This window comes from Elgaria multicarinata, chromosome 13 (assembly GCF_023053635.1).
Source record: "Elgaria multicarinata webbii isolate HBS135686 ecotype San Diego chromosome 13, rElgMul1.1.pri, whole genome shotgun sequence".
Taxonomy (NCBI): Eukaryota; Metazoa; Chordata; class Lepidosauria; order Squamata; family Anguidae; genus Elgaria; species Elgaria multicarinata.
The window spans coordinates 8,128,877-8,142,500 of record NC_086183.1 but is presented as its reverse complement, the minus strand read 5'-3'; positions in this window follow the sequence as shown (position 1 = coordinate 8,142,500).

Sequence of the window (13,624 nt, the reverse complement as noted above, 5' to 3'; positions counted from 1 at the left end):
GTGTCTTTATTAACCAGCCCATATTGTCAGGGATGTGCCAACTTGCAGAGAGGTTTCCCTGCCTTCCTGTTTCCACCAGTACATTCAAATATGCACAGCGCGCCCTGCTGCTGACTTGCCTCTCGGTCCTGGCAGGCCCTGAAGGATTTTGCCTCATCAGGCTGGTAGAGATGTGGGTGTTGAACAACCTCCATCACACCTGCACCTCTCCACCAGATAGCCAGGTCTAGGCATGGCCATTGGCAGAGACCAGCAGTGCTGGCCAAATGCTAGGGCCCAGACGTGTTAAGGGCCCCACCTGCTGAATGTCAGCGGCACCATCTTGGGTCTCCGAGCAGGCTCACAGGTGATGCCTGGGATCCGTGCAAGTGAGCATGCCGTGGTGATGGTACAAGTGGCCCAGATCACTGTCTGAAGACAATCACCTTGCTGAAGCTAGGGCTGGTTCTGGTCAGGGCTTGGATGGGAAACCACCTGGGGAAAAACTTAGGATCAGATGACCTGAAAGATAGTTTCCCCCCATATAGACCTGCTAGACTACTACGATCTTTAGGGGAGGCCTCGCTGTCACGCCACATCCCTCAGACTTCCACCTGGAAGCAACAGAGCACTGAGTCTTCTCTGTGGGGGCTGGGATGACCTCCCCTCTGCAATGCGTCAGGCCGCCTGGACGCTGTGCTTTCAATGGTTATTCAAATGTACTTGTTTACCCTGGCTTTCCCCAACCATTAACTTGTCTAAACATTCTTGTGCTTTTTATAAGGATGCATTGTTTTATAATTTGTTGTAAATGACTTTCGGATTTTGAAAACAAGAAATCGTATGTGAATATTCTAAAATAAATAAATAAATAAATATGGCACCTTGAGCTTCATGATGGAAAATAGGCCAGAGATTGGGTACAGATTTAGTCATGGTTTAGAATAGACCAGGGGTGCTGAACTGTTTAAGGTGTGTGTGTGTGTGTTGTGTGTGTGTGACTGAATGACTCCCAACAGGCCCATTGTGGGCCAAATGATATCAGTAGGTGTGGTCACACCCACTGACATAGGGCATTTCTATTATCCCACATCTTTACTGAGGCTTCTGCTTCCGGATTCTTTGTGGTATTAGGATTGGCTCTTTTATACATGCTTTTTTTTGAGGGGGGGAAGTCTGTGCCTTTTTATATGTTTCATTATACAACCATTAGATGGTGCTGTGGTATAGTGGAATTGCGCAATTACATGAGATTCTCATTTTGACATTTCTAGTAATACCAGACTTTCCTAGTTAGGAAAAAAACCAACCATGACAATGGTTGCAAAGCACAGCAGGAGGATGCCATTGTGTAAAGACCTGCAAACCACCATGAGTGTGCAATCATGAGTGCATAAGAAAAGCCTTGTGAAGAAAGGCTCATAATCACCCCTCCCCCTAGTCATCCTGCCTTTCTCTGTGCTAGGACAGGCATATGGTGTTCCATGCTTTTTTCAGCACAGACGAAGGAGTGGGGCCAGCCCCCTGGAGGAACCCAAAGAACCTCCATGATAGGGAGATGCAGAGCCGGAGTGGGCTGGATGAAACCTGTGGGCTGGAGGTTCCGCATCCCTGGAGTAGACCCATTGAAATCAATGGGACAAGTAAGTCATGAGTCACTTAAGCCCCACTGCTTTCAGTGGGTCTTCTTTAAACATGACTAAGTCTGAATCCAACTCTGGCTATAAATGAACCACATAAATAAAATTAGTGGCCCCGGGGGCAGAATTTCAGCCCAAGCAGGGTGAGCGCTTCAAGGTTTTGTTGACCCTTTCAGCAGGTGTCCTTTGTATGCCTGCAGCACCTGGTGAAATTCCCTCTTCATCACAACAGTTAAAGCTGCAGGAGCCTTGCCTAGTGTGACCAGATACAAAAGAGGGCAGGGCTCCTGCAGCTTAAACTGTTGTGACAAAGAGGGAATTTCACCAGGTGCTGCAGGCATACAAATGACATGTTGAGATTCCCTTTTCTATGCAACTGTTAAAGATACAGGAGCCCCGTCCTCCTTTGCATATGGTCCCCTCGATGAATGAGATATGTCCCATTTTAGCTGCACTGTAATCCTGTGAAGAAGGTTAAGTGGAGTAACATTGACTGGGACCATTGAAGTCATGATGGCTGCTTAGGCATCGCCACAAAAGAAAACAGTAGAAGAGTCCTGCTGGATCTGACCAAGGGTCCATCTTGTCCTGCCTTCTGCTCATACAGTGGCCAGCCAGTGGGGATCCCACAACAAGACACACGTGCAACAGCATCCTCTAACTACATTCCCCAGCAACTGATACCTGAAGTAGCGTAGAGCCATCAGGACTAGTAGCCATAGGGAGCCTTCTTTCTCTATGAATTTGTCCAATCCCCTTTTAAAGAGGACCATGCCGTTTACTGATGTCTATACCAATCTAAGGTGCCCGCTCCAGATTTTGGGAGGCCATTGGCTAAGACACTCCCCCCCCCCCATGGGCCTCCTCCCTCAGTGGGTCGGCCTTCTCACCGCCATGGTCACCAGCTTCTCTCGCCCCTCCTCCTCGTTCCTGCTTGCTTGCTTGTCAGGCAGAGAGTCAGCGCGCAAAGAGAACCCGGCATCATCCGCTCCTCCTCCTCACCACCCCTGTTGTCTGTGTCAGGAGGCGTAGGTGAGGGGGCCTTGTCAGTGGGCCCCTGCTGGGCTGTGGGCCTGAGCAGATGCCTGACCATGCCTGCTCTTGACGCCAGTCGTGACAAAGGTTTTGATACCACTTGCAAGTGCTCATCTACAAGTAGAGATGCAAATTTAGAAATAATTACTATAATTTATATAGAAAAATGCCTCTCCCAATGTGATCACTGTGCCTGCTGCCCAGTCTGTGGCACAGGGGCTAAGTGTTCGTAGACAACCTCAAGGCCCAGCTCTTCCTCTTTAGTGGCTGGGTTCACACAATGGGCTTGTTCCGATGATAAGCGGGGGAAACAACACAGCATTGGTTGTTTCCCCTGCCTCTGCACACTCCCGACGGGTGACCGAAATTACCCTAATTACCTGTGCCGCATCGCAGGTTGCCATGTTGTCAGAACCTGGCGTGCTCCACAAGCATAGTATTATTATTATTATTATTATTATTATTATTATTATTATTATTTATTTATTTATTTATATAGCGCCATCAATGTACATGGTGCTGTACAGAGTAAAACAATAAATAGCAAGACCCTGCCGCATAGGCTTACATTCTAATAAAATCATAATAAAACAATAAGGAGGGGAAGAGAATGCACCAAACAGGCACAGGGTAGGGTAAAACTAACAGTATAAAAGTACATATTCACCCAACTTACAACCCATACTGCAAACTGCTTCCGAGGTCTCTGGAGTTTTCCCACAGTGCAATCCTATTTCTATCTCTATATTTCCTGATCTTCCCTCCAAAGCTTACATGCTTTACCCTTCCCATTTTATCCACAGAACGACCCTGTGAGGTAGATTAGGCCGAGAGACGGCCTGGCCCAATGTTATCCAAGGAGTTTCATGGGCACTTGCACCTGGGTGTCCCCTGCCCTAGTCTGACCTGGTAACCACTACGCCATGCTGGCTCTCTGCTATGCTTTTCTTACTCTCAGGTAAGTATATAGGATTGCAGTCCCATTGTACAAATTGCACTTCTCTTGCCTTTCATTTTGTGTGCTGCATGATCTCCACCCTGTACAGTTGGAGGGTCTTAGGCCGTGATGCCAGGAGGGTTCCTAGCTAATCCTTCCGCCATGAAAATATAGGTGCTACAATTCTTATAAAATCCAAGGCCGCCCTAAGACATGTTGCTGCCTTTGATGGAAAGCGCAAATGGTGCTTCCTCTCCCCCGAAATGTCAAAGTGCATGAGATCCAAGTCCAGTCAAGTTATTTTGGCATCTGAGACAGAAAATCCCACAAGCGTCTCCCCCTACGTCTTCCCTGGCAGTAAAAATGCAATAATTAAAACTTAAAAATCTAACGATTTGTTTCCCTTTCGTGACACCCCAAATCAGCTGCCTTAGGCAGGTGCCTCATTTTGCCTGACGGTAATGGAAACCAGCGAGAGAGAATGGCTGTCAATAAGTCAAGAAGTAACGTCCCCCTTCAGACAACCACATATCCTGGCTGAGGGCAAACCATGACCAGAGTCATTCACCATTTGAACCTGAGGCAACTGGGGTTCGAATCCCCACTGGCTGATGACCTTACCTCAGCCAAGTCCAATCTTTGAGCCTCAGTTCTCCAGCTTGTAAAATGCACCCGGGGCCGGGCCAACCTCACAAGGTTGTTGCAAGGCAGGTAAACCGAGGACAGAAATAAAAACATTTAACATTACGCTCTGAAAAGGAGGTCGTGCCACAGAAGTTACAAACGCCTACCTCCAGGGTTTTGCTACACGGCCCACCACCGAAAGAGCAACAGGGGAGCTGGACGCAGGTTGTTTCCCCACAGAGTCCGAAGTATTAAAACGCACCACCCAGCCATGCTCTGGGGCAGAGAAAACCTTCGCTGAAGCAAAGCGAGGCCGGGACATACCTTTCCCTCTGGGCTCTCTTTCTCCCCCCCAGCCCTCACACTCCACGCCCCGCACCATACAATGCTAGCTTGCTATTTTTGGCAGGTTGCTCAGAACTCTGCTCCGCCTATTACTAAGGAGAGTGAGAAATCCTTTTGGCCTCTGCTATATAAGGAAAGGTAGAAGGTTCCACACAGCTAAATATACTGGGAGCAGAGAGAGAGAGAGAGAGAGAACGCAGAGAAAGGGAGGGGAGGCGAACCACGCTTTTGGCATAGTGCGTGGAAAAGAGATTGTGTCAGGACAATTCAGAGCCAGGCCCCTCTGCACACGTACAGTGTGTGTGTGTGTGAGTGTGCGCACACGGGGGGCGGGGGGGGGGAGGGCGGAGAGCCAATTCTCCACACGCATCCAAAACTGCGTCCTCCATGCAGGGCCTTGGACTGCCCACTGCTGGAGCTCCAGTTTCAGATGAAGGAGCTATTCCAGGCCCTCTGACCTCTCACAGGCGCAAGGAGGGACACTCCTGAGTGCCTGCAACTTCCTTCTCCTCCCGCCAAGGGTCACGGCCTGAAGTTCTCCCACGCAAACACACCGCTCTTACGCACTGCTGACAGCCCTGCTCTGCCCGGCGGTGCTCATTTTACTCTGCAACAGTCTGTCCTGTGCTCATATACCGCCTCACAGCCCCACGCACCCCTCCACACACACACAGACACAAACTTTTAGTAAAAGTAAGACTAGAAAACACACACATAATTGTACAATAATATGTTGTCATCAGTTCAAACATGAATTTTACCAAGCTCTCGCTTCAAGAGCCATGGTAATGCTGTGGTTCGGCTGAGCGTGGGATTGAGGAGACTCAGGTTCAAATCCAGTGTGGGTAGCTACGTGCTCTCTTTTACAAAGGACCGCCCCCTGTCTTTGCGGTTCATCCGACGAGCATTTTATCGCACGCTCGCTACTGCCCGCTCACGGTTTGTCGCGTCCTTTAGACAACGCCCTTCGCCTCCCGCTCCTTCTTGCCTTTTTTTCCCGTCACAAAATGGTCCCCCTTTAATCCGACCTTTTCTTTGGGGGAAACGAAATGTGCCGCCATTTCCTGTTGTGTGCAGAAAAAGTGATGCGATAAAAATGGCTCCTGAATGGGCCACGTGGTCTTTGCTTACTTCCTCTTTCTTCTCTGGGAAGAAAGAGGAAGTAATGTGGGAGAGGAGCGAGGGTGGAGAAGCGTGATTCTGGGGGCGTGATCCCCCCCCCCATCTGATGACACTCTTTAGGTGTCTTCTATTGAAGGACAGGCCTGTCCAATTCTGGTTTAAAGATAAGGAACCATCAGGCCTGTCACCCATGCACAGTGAGCACCTAAACATCAGACAACTAAGCAAGTAGGTACACAGGTGAGCCATATTTTTTATGTATTTATGTATGTAGTTAGTTATTTGTTTATTTATTATTACATCTATACTGTCCCATAGCCGAAACTCTCTGGGCTGTTCATAAACATAGAAAAGAAACATCATAGAATCATAGAATAGTAGAATTGGAAGGGGCTTATAAGGCCATCGAGGCCAACCCCTGCTCAATGCAGGAATCCACCTTAAAGCATCCCTGACCCATGGCTGTCCAGCTGCCACTTGAATGCCTCTAGTGTGGGAGAGCCAGATTGTAAGCCTATGCGGCAGAGTCTTGCTATTTACTGTTTTACTCTGTACAGCACCATGTACATTGATGGTGCTATATAAATAAATAATAATAATAATAATAATAATAATAACCTCCCTAGGTCATTGGTTCCATTGTCATACTGCTCTAAGAGTCAGGAAGTTTTTCCTGATGTCCAGCCAGAACCCGGCTTCCCGTAACTTGAGCCCGTTAAGGCTTAGAAGAAGGCCTTAAAATACAAATAGGCCAAAAACCCTGGGTTTTTCCACAAATAAAACATTTCAGGATGTTTCACCGTCCTGAAATGTTTCTTTCTTTCTCTTCTTTTTGTTGTTGTGAGTCTATTTTGGATTCTCTCCTGCTTTTGCACACAGGTGACCCAATCACAGCCACAGGTACTGTGGTGAGATGTACAGTACTTCTACTTAAATTGTAATATAATTATTTTGACATTTGCATCTCTGCATGAAAATTTGCATGTGCAAATTTTTATGCAGGTTGCGATTCTCTTTCATCCTCTTTTTTGGGAGGGGGGTTTGATGCGTTTCCTCAGCATGGTGGGGCAGACTCAGGACCCACAGTGTACAGATGATGACGGCTGGCCTCCCGTTAAAAAAAAAGCTTTAAAAACATTTTTGGGAGGTGGCGCTTAGCCTGGTGGTAAAAAGAGTAGCCCTTGGCAAATGCGGCTGCAACGAGAACTGCCACCTTCATTTCAGGGCCAGCAGGAAACACTACGGGGAACTGAAGATAGCAATGACTGTTGCAGCTGCTTCACCCAGTGTTCCTCTCCTACGCACCAGGCTGAGCATCACTGTTCATCCCCATCTGTCCATTGAAAACCTTACTGGGAGGGATGCGTGCGATGGCACAGGGCAGGGGTCTGTATGGCATCTTGTCTGGGGCCCTGTCGAACCTGGCACCAGCCCAGTTCTTCAGTATTCATAGTAGAAATCTGCTAGGACAGAGATGCAGAACCTCCAGCCCAGGGGCCATATTTGGCCCCCGGCAAACCCAGGAAGCCACACCTCCTTCCCCTGACTCCACCTCCTTTTCTTTTGACCATCAATCATTTGGCTTTTGTGCAGTTTTCCCCCATTCGAAAAGGTTGAAATGACTTTCCTAGGGCTCGGTCACTGGTACTAAGAGCTTTAAGCTAAAATAAGCCCCTCCCCTTTTGCTTCTGGCCCCGCCCACCACTGGAATGTGGCCCCTGAGCGCTTCTCTGAAATTGAATTTGGCCCTCCAGATAAAAGAGATGCTGCACCCCTCTGCCCGGAGAATTACCTGGGATCATGGCTGTTGATATTGCTATGTTTTACGGTAGAAAATGAGATATATACATCCAAAAATAAATTAATTAATTGCAGTATATGAATCCAAAAATAAATGAATTCCAACAGACAAGGAAATGCGACCCCCCCCCACCTTCTCTTCACATAGGGCCTCCTAAAACAGATTATTAAATTCTTTTCAAAGGATTGTCTACTTTTTAATGAGCAGGCCATTAACTTCAACAGGACTGGTAAAATCTCGTTAGCAAAACTCTCATTAGGGTCCAAGGGTAAAGAAAGGCCCAGGCAAGAGCAAAGCTAGCTTTGTAACCTTAAAGTGCTTTGAATTTTGTTTTTATTTTAGGGGCACAACGATGCTGACACCAGGCAGTGTTCTGTGATGATGGCAGCATTATTTTATTATTTATTATTATTTATTATCATGAATCATTTATTTATTACATTTATATCCCACCATTTTTCTTCCAAGGAACCCAAGGCGGTGTTACATAATCCTCCTCCTCCTCTCCATTTTATCCCCACAATAACAAACCTGTGAGGTAGGTTGGGCTGAGAGTCTGCCCAACCTACCTCACCCACTGGGTTTCCATGGCCAAGTGGGGACTAGAACCCAGATCTCCCATCTCCCAGTCTGACACTCTAGCCACTATGTCACACTATGCTCAATATAAATACATAGTTCGTTTCCCATGGAGGAGTTAAATACCCAGGGACACTGTTGCTGCAACAGCCAAAATGGTTCATAGAATCTTAGAATAGTAGAGTTGGAAGGGGCCTATAAGGCCATTGAGTTCAACCCCCTGCTCAGTGCAGGAATCCACCTTAAAACATCCCTGACAGATGCCTCTTGAATGCCTCTAGTGTGGGAGAGCCTACGACCTCCTTAGGTCATTGCTTCCATTGTCATGTTGCTCTAATAGTAAGGATGTTTTCCCTGATGTTCAGCCAGAATCCAGCTTCCTATAACTTGAGCCCATTATTCCGTGTCCTGTACTCTGGGATGATCAAGAAGAGATCCTGGCCCTCCTCTGTGTGATAACCTTTTGAGTACTTGAAGAGTGTGATGTCTCCCTTCAGTCTTCTCTTCTCCAGGCTAAACATGCCCAGTTCTTTCAGTCCTGCACCTTGACACCAGGGATCTTTGCAGGGGGTGAAAAATGCCTCTGTATGTGCAGAGATCCATTGGATCTTCTGGGTCTTTACAGAAGAACATCAGAAGTGCCATGCTGGATCAGGCCAAGGGTCCATCTAGTCCAGCACTCTGTTCGCACAGTGGCCAACCAGCCACTGTGCGACCAACAAGACAGGACATGGTGCAACAGTACCCTCCCACCCATGTTCCCCAGCAACTGGTGCACACAGGCTTATTGCCTCAAATACTGGAGATAGCACACAACCATCAGGGCTAGTAGCCATTGATAGCCTTTGCCTCCAGGAATTTATCCAACCCCCTTTTGAAGCCATCCGAATGGGTGGCCATTACTACATCCTGTGGTAGTGAGTTCCATAATTTAATTATGTGCTGTGTGAAGAAGTATTTCCTTTTATTTGTCCTGGATCTCCCACCCATCAGCTTCATGGGATGACCCCGAGTTCTAGTATTTTGAGAGAGCAATAGGACAGCCCTTTTCTCCGCACACATTCTGCCCAAGGCGTTTCAGTAGCTGGTGTATGAATAGTGGCCTATGGACTCCTGTAAGGATTATTGAGATGTAAAGCAAGCATAGCCCTTTTTTATAGCGAAAGGTACATTATCTTCCTCCCCTCCCCTTGCCTTGTGCACCCATCAGCTAGATTTGTGCTCCCTTATTTGGCCACTGCAGCGCTGAAATGTGTTCGCTTAACCGGCAGACTTCGCTAATTTTCTTCAAGGACTCTGCTAATTAATCAAGGCTCTTCGGCTTCATTTAGAGGCGGTGACATCTTGTGCTCCGATGCAGTTTGCTGAAGGTTGATGCCTGAAGCTTCAGCATTTTTTGCTTCCTCCTGGTGAAATCAATAGCTTTCATCTGCATCTCTACCCCTTCCCTGGGCACCGACCAAAGCAGAATCCACCGCTAACACTTCCCACTCCAATTTCCGTTCAGACATCTTAATTGCTTAGGGGGAGGTTTTGAACATAAAAACCTAAGGAGAACCATGCTGGAACAGACCAAGGGTCCATCTAGCCCAGCTTTCTATTCATACAGTGGCCAACCTCCTGCCCAGGGGAAACCCACAAGCTGGACATGAGTGCAACAGCACTGTCCTGCTCATGTTCCTCAGCAAAAGGTGCTCATAACCCCTGACACTAGAGATAGCATATAGCCACCAGGACTATCATAGAATCATAGAATAGCAGAGTTGGAAGGGGCCTACAAGGCCATCGAGTCCAACCCCCTGCTCAATGCAGGAATCCACCCTAAAGCATCCCTGACAGATGCTTGTCCAGCTGCCTCGTGAAGGCCTCTCGTGTGGGAGAGCCCACAACCTCCCCGGGTAACTGATTCCATTGTCGTACTGCTCTAACAGTCAGGAAGTTTTTCCTGATGTCCACCGGGAATCTGGCTTCCTGTCGCCTGAGCCCGTTATTCCGTGTCCTGCACTCTGGGAGGATCGAGAAGAGATCCTGGCCCTCCTCTGTGTGACAAGCTTTTAAGTATTTGAAGAGTGCTCTCATGTCTCCCCTCAATCTTCTCTTCTCCAGGCCAAACATGCCCAGTTGTTTCAGTCTCTCTTCATAGGGCTTTGTTTCCAGACCCCCGATCATCCTGGTTGCCAGGATGACTAGTAGCCATTCACAGCCTTCTCCTCCAGAAATTTGTCCAATCCCCTTTTAAAGTCATCCAGATTGATGGCCATTGCTACATCTTGTGGATGTGAATCCCATAGTTCATGCGCTGTGTGAAGTCCTTCCTTTTATCTGTCCTGAATCTCCCATTTAGCTTTCCTGGGTGACCCTGGATTCTAGTATTTTGAGGGATAAAAATGTCTCACTATCCACACCATGCATAATTTTGTACACTTCTGTAGAAAGGTGTATATGGAGGATGAGTGGCAGCCCCTATCGCCAATGGCCAGGAGGTCACAAAGTGCCACCTTTCCATATGGCTATGCTGTGGTCCTTATGCATGTGTGCACATAGGTGCTGCATGAACCAGGGCAATTGGCTTTGCCCCTGCAAGCCACACAAAACCCGTACTGGTCCTCTGTGTGGATCACATGATGGACCAAGGAAAGTGTAGCTAAATGGCTGATGCTGAATGTATCTCAGAGGCTGCCTCCTCACTTTGCTAAGGTTCATCAGCAGTACCCGTTTAATGGTATCCTCTTAATTAGTGGGCAGGTTCAGACCGCAAAGGCGTAGAGAAGAACATTTTGGAGATCTGGCACTGCCTGTTATAGAAGTTCTTCCTTCTGCAGACTCACCAAGGTCGGGTTTTAAACCCTCATTTTGTGGTCTTGCTTCCTGCAATGCTATTTGCATGCTACCAGCGATGGAAGCAATAGCACATATGAATGGAGAGGTGCTGGGGTGGGTGGGCAGGCAGGGTCTTCACATTAAGATATTCTGGCAAAACACATTGTCCGCATTAATCACGGGGCAGAGTTCTGAAAAAAAAATGCAATCCATTTTCATTATTGGTACTACGGGTCAAACTATATGACAAGGCTGCAGATCCAGGTCTTTAAATGTAGGGTTGCCCCAATTATGTCTTGATGTGGGTACAGAGTGTCCTTTAATGCACCCCCCCAACCATCAAGGGGATTATATGGGCTACAGATTTTGAACTGCCTCCCTCTTTCACACTGGAATCCCTCCTTTTCTTTGGGAGAGGAGGGTTTAAGCTTTCCTCTATATAAAAAAAGAAACACCTCCATTGATACCAATTGGGGCCACACACACTTCCCAAAGAGTAAATGAAAGTAGCACGCATAGTTCCACTGGGCATGCTTAGAGGAACATTTAGTTTGGACCTCACGGGGGTATTCAGCACAGAGGTTGTTCTAAGAATTATTGAGAAAAATGAGCAAAATCCAACATAAATCCTACTTAGAGTAGACTTAAGTTAGTTATTCATTTCAATGGGTCCAGTCTAAGCAGGACTTGTGTTGGATTTTACCCCATGTATGTGAGTCAGGTTGAGCACTCGAAAAGCACTATACCAAGACTTACTATTAAAGTGTTAGCAGCAATGGTGTAGACATGTGTGTAGTCCAGTGTTAAACTGGATTAAAAAAAACCCACAATTTCCCCTCGCCAGGGAATCCTGGGAGATGGCAAATTAGGAACCTCTGGCAGGCCACTCTCACTCAGATCCTAGGATCTGATGAGGAAAGCCAACCTAGCTAAAGTGGGATCAAAGCTACGTAAGTGTGTAATGTACAGATAATTTGTCACCCACTTTAACAATGACAGTGACTTTCCCTTACTATGTATGAAGAAGGGGGCTTTGGTCAAGGAGTCCTCTTGGCCCAAGACAAAATGCCAAGGAGGTGGCAATGCTGTAGAAAAGAATACACACAATGGCTCATCCCAGCAGCATAACGATTTGTGGCTGGCAGACATATGGTTTACCTACATTTTCTCACAGACATGGTTTAAAACTGCTGTTCTGAGACACAGTTCAGAGAAGGAACAAACCATAGGCAAAGATAAGCAGCAAAAAGTGTGCCCCTTTTATCTGCAAGTAAGGTAGGGGTATGCATGTGTGTGTGGTATGGGGGGAGGAATATAATTTTTCTCAATCCAGATTTAACACACTGGAACCCAGCACATAAAGCTCTTTGGGCTAGGGATGTCCGTGGCTTGGAAATCTGGTTTCACTTGGAGTTCTGCAGCATTTAAGAGTCAATTTGTGTTTGTGAGCTGAGCTGCAGGCGTTCCCCTGCACCCCAGGAACTTTTTGGCCCCTTTTTCTCTCTCTGTACAAATTCTGCAATTTGCACAAATTATGGCCGAATTTGTGCAAATTTGTGCGAATTGCAGAACCTTTAAGGGGGGGAAAGGCACAAAATGCTTGGAAATCCCACAAACTGATCCAACTCACTGCAGACCAAGGCGGGATCTATACTACTGCTTTATAACAGTATTGGAGTTACAGCACTGAGAACTGTTGAGGCACATGACACGTGCCATACACCGTTTTCCAAAGGCTTTCAAAGTTTTATATCCTGCTTGATGCAGATCTGGCCCAAGTTGGTTCCTGCAAAGGAACCAAAACAAAGCCTGAGGGGCCAAACTGAGAAAACCGGTTGAACTTCACCCCCCAAATTGATTTTTCCGACATCCCTACTTCAGATTAGGGGTACTTCCAGATGGACAGTTCCTAGTACTAACATTTAAAAGACATTGTACAGTTAGCTTTTCCATCTTTCCCTCCTTAGTGTGTGTGTGTATAAAGAAAAATGCTGTAAGCAGTGGGAAAACACGAGATGCCATGGAGAGGAGGAAGAAACAAAATATAAACTGTTTAAATCGATTTGGCGCAGAACAGGATTTCTGACCAAGGATGGCAGAGTTAACCAAAGCAGCTGTCTCTAGTGTTTTAGCTTCCACATATGGGGAAATTATAACCATTGAATCTCTAATTGGGAAATCACAGTGCATAACCATGCAGAATAGTTCTCAAGGTCAAAAGACACGCAGGATACTTACAAAGCAAATTAATAAGGATATTAAGTTGTGCAAGGAAGGAGAAGATTGCTAGACCTCACACTAATGTCTTTGGTTACAGTTGTGCTGGGTACATGGCACTACTTTTTAAAACAAATGTTATGACAACTTAAAAGAACTAAAATTTTGTCTGTGGCTTGAAGGCTACAAAATAACAGGAGACCTGATCATACATCTTCTACGTCTTGTTTGAAGCCCTGTCATGAAAGTGATCAGGGTGATCAGGCATCATTTCTCTTTGTTTCAGTGAAGGAAACCCTTCGCTTTCATAAAGGGTTTATCTATTTCGCATTAGGCTGAAGGACTAAGTCCTGCTGAATTGTTAGTTCAGACTCTAGTGGACACTTGAAAAAGTGCAATTCTTGCTTTGCAAGTCCTATTCGTTGCAGTACAAGTAACTGAGTACACCCACCATGTATTAATTGTCGATCTTAGGATCACATAATATATTACCTGAGCTGGTTTAAATTTAAATGCTCACAAAAG